This window comes from Engystomops pustulosus, chromosome 4, assembly GCF_040894005.1.
Source record: "Engystomops pustulosus chromosome 4, aEngPut4.maternal, whole genome shotgun sequence".
Taxonomy (NCBI): domain Eukaryota; kingdom Metazoa; phylum Chordata; class Amphibia; order Anura; family Leptodactylidae; genus Engystomops; species Engystomops pustulosus.
The window spans coordinates 173,368,672-173,380,085 of record NC_092414.1 but is presented as its reverse complement, the minus strand read 5'-3'; the positions used below and the strand labels follow the sequence as shown (position 1 = coordinate 173,380,085).

At 37.0% G+C, this 11,414-nt stretch overlaps 1 long non-coding RNA gene across 8 annotated transcripts in view; it reads left to right on the top strand.

Moving 5' to 3' along the window:
* LOC140127648 (uncharacterized) overlaps window positions 1-11,414 on the top strand; it is a 52,718-nt gene that overhangs the window by 3,905 nt on the left and 37,399 nt on the right. For all 8 annotated transcript variants that reach the window (XR_011855046.1, XR_011855044.1, XR_011855041.1 and 5 more), the window contains exons 2-4: window positions 7,073-7,143; window positions 7,530-7,671; window positions 10,865-10,933. This is a non-coding gene — a long non-coding RNA (uncharacterized lncRNA). The remainder of the gene's footprint in view (window positions 1-7,072; window positions 7,144-7,529; window positions 7,672-10,864; window positions 10,934-11,414) is intronic.

The following is an 11,414-nucleotide window of genomic DNA, read 5'->3' as shown; positions in this document are numbered from 1 at the left end:
TATAGGTTATTGGTGGAGCAAAGTTTATCAGAGCAAGCCCTGGGAATATATATAGGGTTTGGATGTGTGATGTAAGTGATTAGTTGCAGGCATTCAGCCTATGACGAGGCTCTAGTGCATGGTGGGTAGTTATGTTAGAAAATGTGATGATTGAAGATCAGGTTTTTTTTTAATCCCTTTTAAACTGTGCCATAGGATTCCAGCCATGACCACAAGAGCTTTTATTTATACCATAGGGAGTTCATTGGCAGAGGTTTTTTAAACTTTGGCCCACATTATATAGATAGCTGCCTTGGTGATCCCAAAGGTCAAGGGTGAGTCTCCTTACCCATAAGTCCCTGCAGATTATTAGAATGAAGCCAGGCTGTCACATAAGAGTCATAATTACCAGTTCTCTTTCTACTACAACTCGTGCTAAGCGTGGTTCCTTTTTTGTTGAGTGATAAAACCAGTTTTTTAGATCTAGATTAAGGCAGAGTGCTGTTTGCTTGAGCCTGGATCCCCTACTTGGCATTCCCAAGGCACTGCCTTTGTCTTATAAGGAATAGGGCTCTCTGAATGGTGTGAAAAAGGAGAGAGAGGGTCGCTTCAAATCGATTTTACTTGTTCTCTGTGTCTTTTCGGATCAATGACTCTCAATAGTCTTATATGTGCTCTTTCAACCAAAAAACTTGTGCAACATTTTCTGTCTGTATTCTTGCTAAATACAATAAATTCTGTGTTTTATCAATCACTGAGTACTCATCTTGAAGGCAATTAAGCAGAGACACCTAAAACCAGATCCTCCACATTAATACAGACAGGAATTGATAATTAGCCAGATCTTTTATACTTAGTCCTGGACCCAAATAGAAAGCTGCAGATGTACAGGTGCCAATCAATATCTATAGGACATTAACCTCATACCAATACAATAGTGGGGGCATTTATATTCTAGGAACACAACATATATGGCACTAATATCTGCTATTAATAGCAAATCCAGTAATAGCAATGACTTATAACCACAAAGCAAAACCAGACATTAAAGTTTACACTGTTTACAAGGTTTTGTAGCGTTGAAGGTTTTTGTAGAAGATAAAAGTGTTTCACTGACATTGCAGTCACTTTGTACAAATATATGGAAGAGATCTGTGCTGCAACAGTATGTGGACATAATAATAGGATGTACACTGGAGAAGGGGAAAAGGATATACATTGTTTAAAGGAAAAAGGAAATAGAGAGTAGAAAGTAAGAGATTTGGAGAAAGTGCAGATAGAATGAAAGAAAAGGAAATGGAAAGAAAGAATAAAACAGGAAGAGAAAATATGGAACTAATGGCAGAGACTAATAGAATGAGAACAGAGTGGTCAGCATGAAACGCATTAGTAGAAGAAAGGAAAAGTTAAAAAAAAATAAAGTTCTAAAAGCATACAGAAAAAGAAGGCACATGAAGGAAGGAAAAAAATTCAAGGAGAGGGCTAAAGAGGGAACAAAAAACTAAATAAAAGATGAAAAGTAAGATAAGAGGCATAGAAAAAAAGAGAAAAAGAGAATGGGTAAAGGGATAGAGAAGGAATAAGAAGACTCAGAGAGACAGAGAGGATAGAAAAAAAAAATAAAAGGCAAACAGAGAGCTATAGAAAGAGAGAAGGAAACAGAAAAAGTAAGATGAGAAATATTCAGAAAAGAAGAGAGAAAGATAAAGAAAGAATAAGAAGATACAGAGAAAGAGAATATAAGGCGAAGGGGAAAGAAAGAAAGGAAAAAAGGAGAAAGAAAGAAAAAAAGAAAGAGAGAAAGAAAGAGAAAGAAAGAAAAAGAGAGAGAAAGAAGATGATGCTGTGGTTAATACATCCAGCTAGAGACGAAGCAGCTGATGAAGCCTATAGCCCTGTCCCGGACAATACAAGTCTCCAGTAGAGATGGGTATTGATCAGGAGAGAAGCTGAGATGTCACCACACTAAATATTTACTGATCACACACAAATAGCTGGGGCTTGAACGATCTTCCCATGTGTGGAAGTGAGAGGAGAAAGGTAAATCATTTTATTAGTGTGTATAAAGCAGAGAGCACACTCTGGGCTGCAGTGTTTTAAGATGTGTCTTTAGCTGGATGAAGAGAGTTAGGGAAATCGATAGTCAGTGATTAGGAGCCCCAGCAGTGCCAGTGCTGTTACCACACATAGCAGATTCAAGGATTCACATCCAAGTCAGGGAAAAGACCCAAACAATACAAGTACAATGAAATTAATAGAGGGAGAGGTCTCTGTCTGGATTATTTAGTCCTAGAAGTTAACAATGCATAATACTTATATATACTAATGTGTTATAAAATGTTGCCACAAACTAAGCAGATCCAGATACCAACCTTGAGACTTAAGAATATTTCTCAAGTATAAGACATAATTCTAATTATTTTGATCCATTTTTTCCAAATTCGACTGATTCAGAGGCGAAATCCTTAATTTTCTGCTAATACATTGAGATTTTAGGATGCTATGAGTGATATCTTTTACTTAAAGCTGCATTATGGGTGTACAGACCTGTGGCTATGGTATCTGTATAGTGTAAATTGGGCATTATCATCAGGTGGGCATGAACGCTCAGGGTGTGTGCAAGAAGACAAGAACTGCAAACACGAGGTTATGTAGGGGTTACATGCATAGTTACAAATGAACCTAAAGGTGTAACCTAATATATTATGTCAGGTTCAATGTCAAAGAGAAAATATGATAAAAAAAATATCAATATTTCCAAACACCTGCAAATAAACAATGGTCACCTGTGTCACTGAGGGAATAACTTATATAGCCCTTGTCTTCCTGTCCCCATAAATATCCCACCCCATACATGTATGTTAAGGTCACTGGTGGTGCTTGAGGCTCATACATTGTAATACTATTTGTGCAACAGGACACAGAAGTCAGGCCAATGGATTAATAGGATTTAATCTTCTGTATGTTCACCTTATCTGCCTAACACTGTCGTGTCAGGTGTGGAGAAAGGAATAAGTATTCACTCTCCAAACGGGGATAACATACTACACCCCTGGATTCTGCCTGCACTGTTTGGGGAACTATATCTCCTGTCAGGAGAAATATGAATGAGATCTCTATTAAAGAAAGTTCATGAGTCGATAGATTCTATTACATGCAATAGATGGCACATAATAGTAGACGGTATTAGTATCATTAGAAGTATGGTTATAAAACATGTATGATAGATCGGGGTTAGTATATGCATATAATTTGTAGGATTGATTTATAGATTTATAGAAGGATAGAGAGATGATAAATAGATAGATGATAGAGATAGAGAGATAGATAGATATTTGAATAGACCAAACATCTATGTACTGCACACACACACACACACACACACATATATATATATATATATATATATATATATATATATATATATATATATATATATATATATATATATACACACATATATGTATATTCTGAAATTAGGCGTATATATATATACAGATGAAACTTACTAGAAAGATACATGGTGGATAATAGAAAGATGAAAACAGATGATAGATAATATATAGATGATAGAATCGTGGATATATATTAGATACATGCTAAATAAATAATAGATAAACGATAGGTGATAGATAGATAATAATTGATATAAAGATCCAGATATAAGAAATATGATGTATAAATAGGAATATACATTTACATGGGGAATACTATACACACACGTCTCTGTGAAACCTATTTTATTTCCATATTAAAATATATTTATAGATGAGTGATACATTTTCTTTCCTCCTAGCAATTACCATGATAAAACAAATGTAAAAGACTTTCTATGATATCTCCCTATAAGAAATTGATATAAAATACTATACATAATATTAAAATATTATGTTAGTGATATTAGTAATGCAATATTACAATGTTTCTTCCTTAATATTACAGAGGATTTAATATCTTTAGAATCTCTGGAATAATAAAGATTTGACTCGTCCTCTGGATGTATTGTCATAGCGATCCTGACACAGAGGGGGGTCAAGTGCTACCCCCTTCCCTCTCCTATAGACCTCTATATAAAGACCCCACACTATATACAGACATCGGAGCGATCCCGCGTTATTTCTTCCAAGCTGCAATTTTTGTCAATCGATTTCGTTTCCGAGATCGTCTCAATAATGAGAGCTATGGGGAAGCCTCAGATGTGATGCCCATTATGCCCATATATATGTCCATGAGTATCCCCCCCCCCCCCCAGCACTGTCGATCACTACTACAATTTATAGCAATGTAAAATAAAAGTGTCATTGTAATTAATCAGTTCATCCTGGGACAACACAAGACTATTATATATATATGTATGTATACATATATATGTGTGTGTGTGATTGGCACATATGGATTGTATCTGTACTGTCACATGTATGTAAATATGTTTGTAAACACAGGCACATGTCTATGAGTGCTGGTAGAAGCAGTGCCAGCTGTACCCATATACCACCACCTGTACCTGTGTCTGGGGGCCCCAGGGCCACTCTAAGGACCCCCCTAGCAGCAGTAGGATTGCTCCCAGGGTCTGCACTGCTGCTGTCTGTGATGATGGATCACCATGTCATTGTAAACGGCACCGGATTCATTTGTTCCAATGATTTCTTCTTAGCAGGAATTCCACTTACTTCTAACTCTCCACTCTCCCTCATTTACATGGAAAACCTTCCTATAAAGGTAGCAGTCACATGACTAAATATAGAGCAAGTTGTGGACTTTGTAACTAGTTGATGCTATGGATGAATGGATCCAGAATCTGTACATTGAACAATGGACCTGCACTTGATGTACTGCAGCTCAGGGAAGACAAGAACTCCAGAACTGTTTGATATTAACCATTTCAGCTGAATAAGGGAATATTCAATACTCTATAGTTATGACATACAATCAGAGGCTACACATAGACACAAGGAAGTAAAGAGTTAGATATATAGAAATTCCTACACACATGTACACATACAGAGGCATTACATATACAAGCTGGTAAAGAGGTTAAGATATATATAAGCTCCTACACACATTTACACGTACAGAGGCATTGCATATATAAGCTGGTAAAGAGGCTAATATATATATATATATATATATATATATATATATATATATATATATATATATATGCTCTTAAACACATACCCATACAGAGGTAACACAAATATAAACAGGTAAAGATCTAAATTTATAGAAATTCCTAAACAAAATGACACAAACAAGAGAAACACAAGCTACACCAGCATAAGCAACACTGCAGTCTTATACTTAGCAGGCTATTGTTCTCTGTTGTCACACTGTAGGTTACACACTTTATAACTCCATATAAAGGGTCTTTGAAATCCTCCAGCGCCTCACTAGTTAAAACCACTGTGCTGGATAAAGACTTTATTGTACCTGGGCACATTTGGCTTTCTATGCAGCAGGGAAGCCCTGGGATGAAGGTGTCAGGGGAGAGGCAGTGCCAGTGTCAGGGTACATTCACAGTCTGGACTCAGATGGAGATACCTATTGAAAAGTGTCTGGGAAAGATTAATAGGAGGTGTCAGGGATGGGAAAGCTCAGATTTGCTCTACATTCCTAACAGCTCCAGATGAATTACTGATGATCCTCCCCATCCCTATCATTAAACACTACATCAACCCCAGCACTTATCTGCAATCTAGAATTCCACATTGCTTAAGAAAACAATATTAGATTGGAAAAGTATTTAGTAAGGATGTAATTGGAGAAGAGTAAAGGAGTTACAGAATGCAGCCACTAACTCCATTGCCATATGACATGTAACCATCCAATGCAGATCTTCTGCTTCACTCCACACATCATATCATCACACTTCTGATTTGTTGTAGACCTTGAAATTGCACATGTTGTATGCCTGCACTGGAGCATAACTGGTAATATCTAGCCCAGTGACATGGGCTTACTTCCACTGTATGCTCAGGAAACACTTGAGAAAAGAAAACTTATGCCATACAGGAAGAAACATGTGTCTCTGGATTTATTCTAATCCTATCACAGAGATTATGGGCTGGTTATTTACAATATTTTATCTAATGTTATATTGCTTTGCGCTACTATACTTGCCCATAGGTTAGTACTATATTATAGTTGTATGATGTAACCCTTCTCATGCATTGTTACATAGTTTTGATAACACTTTATACAAATGTACTCACATTGGTATCTATCCCCTGTGTGGCACACATGTAATGTCTCTATAGCACATATATATGCCATAGCATTGTACAAATGTATTGACACTGCTATTTGTATAACCTGTAAGGTTCATCTCTCTGTTGCAAGGATTTATACTATTTCTAGGACAAATTTCATATGAACTAAACTGGTCATGTATTTTGCATATAAATAAGTAGTCTGAGAACCCAGAAGAAACCAATATTTTATCTAATTCTGCTGTTGCCAAAGTTTTAACCCATTTCACCAATGCAACGGTGTAACTTTAAGGTGGACATTGTAAAATTCTATTGGATAACAATTTAGCATTTTACAGTTCCTCTGTTATTCCTCCTAAATATTTATAAAAATGAATAAGTGGGTAGTACCATCCTCCTTTAAAACAGAAGTGCCACTAAATAGTCAGGGTACACCTACACCTACAACTAACTGGACCATATCAGACAATCCTAATAGGTAATTCCCTATGGTAAATTTTATGAAAAATGCTGAATCTAAGAAAAGATGACTATTGTATGTCAGTAGTAGTAGTAGAATTATTAGTAGTAATAAGAATTCTTTATGTATATAGCGCACACAGATTACACAGCACTGCACAGAGCTTGCCAAATCAGTCCCTGCCCCCAATGGGGCTCACAATCTAATCATCCAACCAGTATGTTTTGGAGTGTGGGAGGAAACCAGAGGACGCGGAGGAAACCCACGCAAACAGTAGTAATAACGATATATTATTATAAACCACACTGTAATATAATGTATTATACAAATCCTATTAACAATCTGCAAATTAACAAAGTCCTTAAGAATTTATTCACAGGGGAGAAGAAACTTCTTAACCATTTTATGTTATTTTTTGGATCAGGACTATGATGAAACCTGCCCATTTTCACTTCAGCACAGAATATTTGGAGGATGAATGGACAATAACTGGAGGTAGTATAAACTTTTCCTGAAGTTGATAGCTTGGGAAGTGTTATACAGTGGCTAATATGTAGACACAGCAAACATTCCCAGCATCCAGAGGCTTGGGCTGATATTTACTATCATGATTACTATAATTGTTATTATCTATAGAATTACAGGGCAATTAGAAATGATCACTCTTACTGCTGGGTCCGATGCTGCTCTGCTTATCTCATTAGTGGTTATTTATGCTGTTTTCTATCTCTTCCTCACTGCTCCATGCTCTGCTAGAATCATTATTATCTCTCTTGTTATTTCAGCATATTTCCTGTCATGTGAAGTGATGATTTATTTCTCTCTATAAAGTATTTTCCTTCTACTCTTTCCTCTAATTCTCTTACTATACCTCTCTATAGACGCTTTCAGAAACAAAGCAGCCATGATCGGACGCCTGATGCCTCCTCAGGATCAAACAGCTGAATTCCAACTTGCTATATCCTTATATCCCCCTGTATCTGCCATTGGAGACGTTAGATAAAAATGGGGGGCTTTACCCAGGTAATGAGAGCAGAGGTGATGACCAGGTATCTGTCAATATTGAATGTGTTTGGACAACCCCTTTAAAAATCTGAAAGCAAGAACTAAACGCTAAAATTTAGAAATATCGATGACGTCACTTTTTTTCTTATTTCTGAAAGATCCTGAATTGCCTTTGGGAAGTAAGAGCTCTAATTACAGTGACTTTGCCAATGAAGGCAGGCTTCCAGGCGTGACTTACAGCCATTGATGCTCCACTCTGGGATTCTGGGAAAATGAAACTAAGGCTAAGTTTACACTACCGTTCCTTACTTCTGTTAAACAAGTAAAGAATGGAGGAGCTTTAATGTATCAATTAAAAATCTCATTGACATCAATGTAAATTTTATGTCATCCGTTATGTTTCGTTTAGGCAGGGATCCGTTATCCATGCATTTTTTTTGATGGAAAAAATAGCGGAGGCTGCAGTAGTTTTCCTCTGTTTGGAAAAATGCATGGATAACGGATCAATGCCAAACTGACCGTTACGGCTGACATAACATTTACATCGATGTCAATGGGATTGTTATCTGATACATTAAAGTTCCATTAAACTGTCCTTTACTTTACCGGAGGTAAGGAACTGTAGTGTGAAATAAGCCTTATCCTGGAAAACTTTTATGCAGATTTACCAAGATCCTGAAATAAGAAGTCTCACAAAATCCTGGAGAAATCTTTCTCCATGTTTATCTGATCTCTGGTTAGATGAGTGTCCTACTATAGCAGGTTGAGGCTAGAGGGGCTGCTGTTCCTGCCAGTTCTCTTACAACAAGGCACAAGTCATTTTGTAGGAGAAAATGGAAATGCATGGCTGAGATTGTAGGACACTTAATTTGATTTCTCGTTCTTAATTACAATGTAAAAAATAGCACCATGACCATAGCTCATTCCATTAAAAACTATGTATTATGTTAAGATCCAAATTGTGAGAAAGTCTTGCACTTGAGATCTAAATGAAGGCATCTACCAGAGAGATCCAACAAAGTAATTCTAGTACTAGAGCTATTGCTAGAGAGCAATACAAAGTCAATCAGACTTGGAGAGCAGGTCAAAACTATAATTTTATATAGAAAAATAAAGTCTATGGAGGAGAAGTAACATAGTAAATATTTAAAACTTCTTCTTCTATATAGCTGACTAATTTTGGAATGCAATACCACTTGCAACCTGTCTCTGAGGTGGCGCTGTGTATTCCAATTACTTCACAACTGAATTAAACAAACAACAGTAATACTTTTTGTTCTTGCTTCAGGGTAGAAATATTCAATATTTTACACTAGACAGAAAACCAACAACAATGGAAAGTTCACTCCTAGAAGTAGAAAATATTTCTGTGGGCTGTGGCTTTGTGAGATTGTATGGAATGATTGATTGTGTGTCTTTAGGCCGGGTGACACTGACTATACATCAATGTATCATTTCTTATCACAGCAGATAATATTGTGACCCAGCTGATAATGAAGGAGGGGCTTCGAAAATGAGGCGCCTGGGCTTCTTTAACCATTTAACTACTAAAGGTGTCCCAAGCCCCAACCATAGTATTGGGCAGTAAGATGAAAAATGTTCTGTAGCCTGATACAAAGCAAAGCACAGATATTGCAGGCCCGACGTCATTTGTCTCCGGGTTATCTCAGTGTGACGGATTAAACTGGAGCTCTGGCTGGAAGTGAGAAGTGATTGCTCTCTAGGCAGAGCAAACATGAAGGGTTAAGATCTGAGTGTGGACAGATGCTTTAAGTCAAACTAACAGCTCAGGCCCAGGCAAGATTGATGTTACCTTTAATTTGTTTATAGTGACCTTGCAAACAAATTCTCACTCTGCTGTGGTGTATAATAAAGCAGAGCGTGGTGAAGTTACAGTACTGGGCGAGTGTCAGGGCTGTAGACTTTAGTAGTCATTTTGTTGCTCATGATAGTCTAGGATTTAGTTTTTTTGTCTACGTTCCCATCAAAATTTTTTGCACTTATTTTTTTCCCTCTAGGCATCATATAAAGGGTAGTAGTACCAGGCCAATGCACCTCAATGAGGCCACGTTGTGCATTCATGTAACTTCATGCATTGCCATCCTGAGAAATCCTATAAAACAGTAGGTTGTGTGTCACAGTGCGGAGCCTCCGCTGATTGTAGGTGACAATATCACCAACACCTCAGGCATAAAAGCATTCACTAGATAAGAAAAAAAGAGAGTGTGGCTGCTCTTATGGGACTGTGTATTAAACTAATTGGTTCTCTCTGGTCAGTCTTCAGAAATGTCACATTACACTTGGGCCACACAGAATGCACAATTGTACAATTCTTCACACATATTGTTCTTCACATACTATTGTGAAGAACACCGTTCAACACTAATGTCTTCTGATAAGTTAGCAGATGTATGGAAACATCTGCAATGTGTTCTTCACTGTGTTCTTCAATGTGTTCTTCACTTAAATGATCCTGTGTTCACTGTGTTCACTGTGTTCTTCACTGTTCTTCACTTTGTTTCCTTAATAAATACTAATACTCAAACGAACCATCAAGCTCGGACGAGTATACTCGCTCATCTCTAGTGCTTACTTATACAGGCAGTCTCCTACTTAAGGACAGCCGACTTACAGTTAAAGACGTCCGTCCCTCTGCCCACTGTGAGCTCTGGTGAAGTCTCTGGATGCTTTACTATAGTCCCAGATTGCAATAATCAGCTTAAAAGTGTCTGTAATAAAGCTTTATTCATAATCCTTGGTCCCATTACAGCAAAAAATTTTGAAACTCTAATTGTCACTGGGACAAAAAAAAACTTTGTCTAGAACTACAATTATAAAATATATAAGTTTCGACTTACATACAAATTCAACTTAAGAACAAACTTATGGACCCTATCTTGTATGTAAACAGGGGACTGCCTGTATATTGTAGCAGTTTTATATGGGGTCTTGTACTTTATCGTACTTTACTTTATGAAGACCCCCACAGAAGACCACAGGATCATAATTGGTTATTATAGCCCACGCCCTTGACCTCCAACCTTATATTCTTAGCAATAATATGATATTGACAAAGTAATCTTCACTCTATATTAAATATTAAAACATTGAAACTATAAACAGTAAATATTTGTAGTTAATCGTTTAAAATAAAACTAATTGGCGAGGACTATCTTTGTCATACACTATTTCCATTTATGTCTCCATACAGGTTATAAACCATGCCCCACCTATGAAGACAACATACCAAACTTATAGAAGATGACAATGTGTTCACAAGGTAAGAATTTTCTATTTTTTTTAAAAAATTAACTCTTGCATTGCCAAGACCTAGTGAGAGATATAAGTGGATCAGGGCTATGACTACTGAATACTTATTGCTGTCTGCCTCCTATGAGGCTCCATAAGATTCTTGGGACAAAGAACTTGTGCCTCTGAGGGCCTCCTTTTACTGACTGCAGTTGATTTATACAAGCAGCAATTGGATTCGGCAGCTACTAAGCTAAAAAGGAATGTCCTGTACACAGAGTTCAGACAGCTGTGTCAGATTGATAAAGATGTAATTAGTGCGGTGCTGGATTTGGTATTATTTCGGAATAAAAAAAAGTATGAAGGTGGGGAGCGAGAGAGGAACAATAGCCAGAGTTACCAGTACAGCTGTTGTGTCGTCCTGGGACACACCAAGGAGAGGACAGAAGGAAAGAAGAAGACTTTTACAATTGCATAGATCCATAGTGCACCAACTCCAAAGCAGAGAGATG